Source organism: Periophthalmus magnuspinnatus, chromosome 9, assembly GCF_009829125.3.
Source record: "Periophthalmus magnuspinnatus isolate fPerMag1 chromosome 9, fPerMag1.2.pri, whole genome shotgun sequence".
Lineage (NCBI taxonomy): Eukaryota > Metazoa > Chordata > Actinopteri > Gobiiformes > Gobiidae > Periophthalmus > Periophthalmus magnuspinnatus.
Genome location: NC_047134.1, coordinates 9,391,630 through 9,400,080, shown reverse-complemented (window position 1 = coordinate 9,400,080; position 8,451 = coordinate 9,391,630).

Below are 8,451 nucleotides of genomic sequence, written 5' to 3'. Positions count from 1 at the left end.
GACGTGACTGCTCGCACCTCTCACGCTGTTTGAGTAGCAGGGAAACAAGATCGGTGGTTTCACCTGTCCCAAACCCGTCCTGCTCCACAGGACCCCTCATCTTCCACTTAATAAATTTTTACCTTAATTATTTTTAGTTTAATTATTTTCGCTTATGCTGAACAATTTTTCTGTGGCTTCCAGGTTGAACACAATTGTGCTCTGGTCAGAGTCGGTACGGGTGGCTACCCTGCATCCCTGTCAAAAGGCTTGTACACGCATGCTTACACACGCAATGGTTTTTAGTGGACGGGGTTCTACCCCGCACAAAAGGGGGATTTCATTATTAACAGTATTATGCTTTAGTGTAACATTATGGGCATGTGCAGGTGGGGCCTCCAGTACCTCAGATAACTTAATTTCAATAACAGGTCAGAAGTGTTCAAACAAAACCAGTCACGCAACATTACCTCAAATGTGTACTCCCACCGGAGAATCCAGAGTTTTTCGTGTACCATTCCACTTATTTAAACATCGGGGGACTCAGTTAACTTCTTTGGTAGACCCTAGCTCTTATCACTGGTATGTGATGCCCGGACAAATTGACAATTTATGGGGAAACGTAGCTGCATACTCAGGTAATGACTGGACTCCATGGTCCGCCACAGAACTAGCTAGTAAATGGAAAAACATGTTAACTTTAACCAGGACCGCAACCCATTTAGTAGTAACAATAGATTTCACACAACAAGCAAATACTTCTGAATGCACAGTATTTAGATTTTATGTATATGTGTCCGGACCATCCCGTGATTATTACGCCGACGCAATTATATGTCAAGATCCAATCAGAACTAACAAGACCAGTCCCTATACTTCTGTTGGTAGATTAGACCAAAATACTAAATACATTCAAGTTCTGGACCCATCACAATTTACTTCAGCAGAATTTGTTTATTCGGCTACTGGCACTAAATTACAATCTAACATTTGGCTCCAATCCGCGCAAAATGTTGCCTTTGGTATAAGAGAAGACTGTGTGGTCTGCCTTCATGCAAGGCCACAGCTGCAGTTGGTCCCGGGCATTTATGAGAACACATCATGTGCATTGGAGCTCTCCTCAAGGAACAATTCAAATCTATCCTCATCATGTAAACAACTAGGCCCTATCTTCCCTATCCAACCTCCAATTTTTTACACTCCCAAAGCGGGTAATTTCACCTGTGTCTCCAGTACCTGTCCTGAAAATTGTACAGATTGTAGGCATGTAGGCTCTATTGACCCTAACATGTGTTCTGAAAATCTAACCAAAAACAAATCTTTTATTCTCTTAAAGCAACATGTTGATGTATGGTGGTGGTGCGGAAGTGAAACTCTCAGAGGACACATGCCAGGTATTTGGACTGGTGTGTGTTCATTGGTTTCTCTTATCTATCCCGCTACCATTATTGTTAAATCAGGTTCACATACCACACACACCAGATATCAACGTGACACTATATCTGATTTAAATCATGCTCTAGGCCCTAACCCAACCTATGTAGATGCCATAGGTGGACCACGTGGTGTTCCAGATGAATATAAACTAATCGATCAACTTGCTGCAGGGTTTGAAAATCTCCCATTCATTAGTGCCATATTTCCTGTCACTCGTAACAAAAATGTAGATCGTATAATTTATCTCCATTACAACTTGTTGCGTTTAACCAATCTGACCACATCCTTAGGCACAGCTATGGCTGAACAATTAGACGCGATATCTAGAACTACCTTTCAAAATAGAATGGCCCTAGATATGTTATTAGCCGAACGGGGAGGGGTACGTTCTTTGTTTGGGGAACAGTGTTGTACATGTATTGCTAATAATACTGCTCCGGATGGCTCCGTAACCAGAACTCTTAAAGGACTCCAAATGTTCTCGGACATGATGCATTCTCACTCAAGTGTTAACAATCCCCTAGATGAGTGGTTCTCCAAAATGTTTGGCTCTTGGAAACAACTAGCAATGTCAATGGCTACCACATTAGTAATGGTGATTGCATTATTTATCTTTGGTGGTTGTTGTTGTATTCCATTGATTAGATCTTTAATTGAACGTGTCATTCAATGCGCTGTAGGTGGTCAGCTAAAAGGTCAATATACAATGCTTAAACAGGAAGAGGTAAAACCCACATTACCAGTATTGGCCCCACCGTATGAACTTTAAGAAAACATATAAATGGTGATCTATAAAAATAGATCAAAATGGGGAATGAAGGACGTAAACGTCATTGCTCATAATATTAAAGATTAGACTAAAAGGAGGTTTAGGACTTTCACGCAACACTGCACAAACACACTCCATTCTTGCCCTATCACATAGAAAAGAACGTACTGTGACAATAGAGTCACAGTATCAAATTTATTCCTTTGCATCGAAATTGAGAGATTGAAATCATGACACTATAACCTTCTATGCTATTCAATATTTGCTAACCTATGAGGAGAGTTCACATGGATGTGGTTACAGTGTATGAGGGCCGTGCACAGTGAGACTGCACGTTGTGATTACAGTTGTTCCTAATGGCTCCATCTGTTTCTGAAGTCTGTATGAATAAATGATAACGAACATGGGCCCAGCTGCTGTGGTTTGAATGATGAATTATGGATTTACTGTTACAACTGTCTGCTATTAACGCCTCCAGCCTTACTCACATCAGAGCCGCAGAGAGACCGTCCACTAGGGGACGCTGTGGGGCAGGTGTGAACACAAGTGGCAGCACCAAAGACAATGTTATGGTTACATTGTAATAAACGTAGTTTCATTCACACATGTTTAACACACAAACCCTGCATATTTAGACTTCTCTTAAACAGAAAACACTCTGTTCCACATTGTGATGTCATGTGGTAATACAGGAAGTGCTCCAATGTGTTTTTAAACTCCATGCACCTTCACTAGAATCATTTGGATGATTTCAGCCCTGGAATTGCCCATATCTATTGAACTAAATGTAAGAGGTAATGGTTGAGGTGGAATAGAGCATTTTGAGCTACTCATGCGTGAATGAAACAAAACACAACTCCAGGTATGTTTTTAATGAGGTAGCAGAGGCAGGAGTCAATCTTGCGTAGTATAGGACCTTTAAAAGACCTTTCTTCTAAGGACCTTTAGAAGATAAAACTGCATTACCCAATTTTCAAACCATTAAAAGGATCCTTGGAAGTATTGTTAGAGAAAGTGCATTTCTGTGTTGTGCTAGTCTCACAGTGCCACTTCTGGCTTTGTTATCTTGGCTTACATCATCAGAGGTATAATACTCCCTACAACAAAAGCACAGCCAGACTGGACTAATGAACTGAATGGACAACACTATCACAATGTGTTTAGGATTCATATCTTCGAGTGTTGGGTGTTGTACTGGTATATAAACTTCTCCTGTGTTAGAACTCCAGTGTCATGTCTTTTCACTTCAACTCTCTACTAGTTTATTCTACAACAAGTGTTTAAATCTATCTAACTAACTTTGGCACATCACTAGTACTAACATGCATGGATTGTGGAGAATGTACACACCTAGGTTTGCAATCGATAAAAATAGTTATAAGATGCAGACAGTGTTGGTCATTAAAATATAATAATCATATTTTTGATGATATTACCTGGACTATAATCTAACCAGGCCAGGTTAGACTACTCAATTCACTAAAACATACCCGGTAGTTCACATCATTATATTTAGGTTTTTATTAAAAGGCTTGCCTTTTTTTATTTTCTATTTTTATTTGTATTTTGGTGAAATTTACAATTTTACTTTCTAGTTGGACAAGGGCACACATGTGACACATGTAAAAGTATTTCCATAACTTTTACCAGCAAACTTTTCTAAATTACACAGTAGTAATGATTAGACAAATACAAATAAATGACAACCTTTATTTTGTTAAGATGTCTATGTAGACCCTCAGTCGTCCAGGTCTGATCCATAGCAAGGTCTGATCTTCAGAACTGAAGAAGCGGCTTGGATGAGCAGTGAAACGTCTTCACTCCTACAAGATTTGTCCAGTTGACAGATTTAACTTTGTTGTTTTTATTTTAATAAAGAACACATATTAATTCTCTATTAAACATGTTTTGGTCACTTTGGGATAAATATTTCATATTTTACCTTAAATAATGTTTGGAAAACACTTTATAAATTGCTCCAATGTTTCCAATTATGTATTTTGCAGTCTCTGCTGTCAGCAATGGGAATGAACAACCAGAAAACAAACAAATTAAGATCTTAGGCCAAATGAATACTATGCTAATAGAGCCGTGTGTTTGTTGTGAATAAAATTTGAATGTAAAATGAGTCAGATGATGATTTATGGGCTTAAAAACTGTGTCAGAGAAATTCAGAGTTTTTACCTGTGACGCAACAATCCTGGCAAAATGTGAACAGAATATTTTTTTAGTGTCCGGAGACTTTGGATTAATGAATCAAGCATGAATGAAGAAAAATGCCTTCCTTGTGTGTAAATTGTCTATATTTTGGATGGAGTTTTCCGTGTTCATGACATAGGCAATTTAAGAACTCTTCACACTTATATTTTTCTTTTTTTCCCCCACAAACTGTCACTTAACTGATGTAAACCTATGATTAAATATTTACCAGGTACTATCACACCAAACCAATTTAGAAAAACATAAAAAAGCTGTCATAGGTACTAACCTTTCTGTTCCTCAGTATGGCATTAACCATATCTACCTCTATGGAGACAAGCAGATGACGCAACCTGGCCAAGGTACAGATTAGATCTGTGGGGAGGCAAACCTACTCACAGTTAGCATGTTTCTGAAGGACAATAAAGAGTCTGTAGTGAAATAAATACAAGATAGATACATTGCCATGCCATACAGTGGAACATTCCAGGCAAAACAATAACATCTCCATAGAGAAAAGCATATAGCAGATCCTCTACCAGAGAAGTTACTTTGTTCATCTATAAAGTAACAAAGTGCAAAAGAAAAAGTACTGCATATTTGTTTTTAGGTATCTGTACATTACTTAAATACATTTTACAGTAGATACTTTTTACTTTTACTTCACTATATTTAAGAGCAAGAGGTATCCATACTGCACTCCACTACATTTTGCAATTGGACAAAAAAGTTTAAAAAAAAAAGTAAAAAAAAAAAAATAAAAAAAAAAAAAAAAAAAAATATATATATATATATATATATATATATATATATATATATATATATATATATATATATATATACACACACTGTCAGCATGCCATCTTGAGGTTTTGAGAACAATTAAGAAGTTGATTCAGCCTTCAGTCCTGTGCTGACAAAAATGAGCACAATTCTTTATCAAGAACACCACATTTGATGCTTTAATAGTTAGTGTACTTCAATCCTTTTTTTTTTTTTTTTTTTTTTTTGAGCAGATTCGTATATGTAATACTTTTACCTTCACTTACTGGTAAGTACATTTTTGCTCCTGCATCTGTACTTTTACTTAAAGGGCCTATAAAGCACTATTCGTGGTCTATGTTCTATTGTTCTTTCCTCATCAAATACATTCCTGGAGTTTGACTAGGGCATTTTGAACTTTGGAGATGTAGACAGACTAATAGTAAAGGGTTACTTAAACATGTGTGAACAAAACAAAACACAACTCCAGGTATGTTTTTGAGGAAAATAACATTATAACATGGCTTAAAGCTTACAAGAGTCAATTTTGTGTAAAAAGAGGACCTTTAAGTAACAAAATGGAATACTTCCTTCACCACTGAATAACAGTAACGGAGAAATCTCATTATAGTGGAAACAGAGTAAGTGGTTTAGACTGGGCTCCATAATACAGCTGCAGCCATCACTCCAGACCATGCGATATCTTTATGTGTGTGATATGATGAGTGGGAGTATGGGATAAAAGCCTATGTCCCCACAGACCCTACGATATCATAAAGTCCAGGAAGTGTAAGCACTCTTGTGATTAAAGATTCAGACAATGGGTTTGGAGCCGAGCCAAATGTAGTGACCGCATCCCCACATGGGCCTGCTCCTCCCGCCCCTCCTTGATGTAGGCCTACCTGCAGTCGACTTAGAAGAAGAGAAATATAGACAGTAATATCACTCACATGTCAAAAGTAGTTTTATTTGTTTCATTATTAGTATTATTGTGTTATTTCTTTACTTGTTGATGTTTAGACTATAATAAATTGCAAATAAAAAAGTAGTTGTCACAGAGTATTTAATGGCTGCACTGAACCAGTTTGATTCATAATTTCGAGTTAAAGGTGCATTATGTAACTCTTTTCTCTTGCCACGGAAATGTATGTACTGTATGTTGCATTCATAAAGTTGCAGGTGTTTATTATTATTATTATTATTATTATTATTATTATTATTATTATTATTATTATTATTATTATTATTATTATCATTATTATTTATGAGAAATAATGCATTCTTACTATGACAAACCAGAAGTCTCATTTATAGTGTGTATATACACTTTTTATATTGTTATATAATATATGTTTTACAATGTTTTATAATGTTGCCTTTTCATGTTTCTTATCTATAAAAAAGACAACTCAACATGAACATGAGGGGCCGGTGCAACAACTGTGTTTTGTGTAACTTGACCTGGTGGCGTCACCTGTTTGTCTCCTTGGAGAGACGTTGAATGCCAATACATTGGAACATGCCAGGAAAAGCATTAAGATCTCCGTGAAGCAGGTGGCACACCCCTGTTTTTATGTGAATGACTCGGGACTAAACGGCTCTTTTCCTCCCTCCTTCTCTTTCTCGCCCTCTGTCCCTCTATCTCCCTCTTTCTCTCCCTCCTCCTTCCCTCCCGCCCTCCCCCTTTCGTTCTCCCAGTCCCTCACTCTCTCCTTCTCTCTTTTTCTGTTTGTCTCTCTCTCCCTCTCTTACTCTCTGTATGAATAATCTATGAGACATTGTTTTGTAAATGTTTTTCTATTGAGTCTAATGGAGCGATAACGAGCCTGTGATGGACTCCCACTCTGCAACTCTCTGACCGGAGCTCGGGCTGCGCTGAGGCTGCGCAGCTGCGCTCTGTGCCGCTGATCCGCTAAAAGCCTGTTAGCGCACATTATTAGCGCACATTCTAATGTCCGCACGGCGCATGAATACTAATGACCCGTGGAACAATGTGTGCGCCGTTTGCGCTCACTCCCGTCACGCGTGCCAGTCACCTGCCGCTCCGGGCGTGAGCTCCAAAGCATGTTAAAGCGTGACGCACGGCTCTGGCAGAAAACGAGACAAAAACATCGCAATAAAGAGAAGAGGCCGTTATTAAAGCGCCATTATAGAGGGATTAAGGCACAAAGAGCTCCGAGCAGCCGGCTGAGGAGCGCTGTGAGCCGGCCACAGCCGCAGCCAGGCCCCGCTGTCACCGCGCTGGAAGTCTGGAGAGAGATTTGGTCTGAACGAGCAAAACAAAGACTAAATCGACTCTAAACTAGAACTCAAACAAATCAAACTAGGACTTAGTCCTAGGGTAATTAGCTAATTAATGAATAGGCATGTTGATATGAGTTAACATATTGATTATTTGCGCTTCAGTTGAAACGACATGCGACCCTCAGCATCAACAGGTCTCACAAACTCAACTCTCACACATGTCTCCTGCGATTTCTCTTAGTCATCGGCCCCTCCGACCACCGCCACTCACACAGCACTTCCTTACAAGGCGGGTGGGTAAAGTGTCTTGCCTTAGGACACAACGACAATTACCACTCCACTGGCGCTCCACTGCAGCGCCCGATATTCCCAACGGTCTCCGCCTTACTTATCTTTTGAGATCAGACGAGATCAGACACCCACAAGCAGGTATGGCATAGTCATGACTCAAATGTTCAAATTCACAGCAACATGAACCCCGCAGTGGAGTGGCCCTTGCGCATTGATTTATTGTGTGAGAACAGTGGCGCGGCGGATGAATACGCCTCAGTTGTACGTCAAAATCAATGACCTTCACCTCATTCACACACGAGTCGTTTTGTCCGAGAGCGAAACATTTTACCTTTTTGTCGTCAACTGTTCTTTTATACAGAAGTGTAGATGGAAATTCCGCCCTAATAAAATACAAATTGAAGAGGGTCGACAGGTTGAGAAGTTCAGGCCTAAATGGTAGCCTATTGTGAATGTCAATTTCTCCAGTCGGGACATGAGGGCGGGTATGAGAAATAGACTATCCCTGTTCGTTCTGGGCAGAAAAAAAAGTTCCAATTGAAAACGTCTAATCAGTTTCTGCGCGCTCCCACCCTCTGGAGCAGGTCCGCCGCCCGTCTCCAAACAACATCATTATTACGGGCTTCAATAGGCCCACGTGCACGCGCTCTCACAGATGCACGCGTGCCCACACACACACACGCCGGCACACTCCTCCCTCGCGACAGGAGGAGGAGGTGTGTGTCTTTATAAAGACCCGTGTCAGCGCGTCTCTGCATTTTATAAATCAC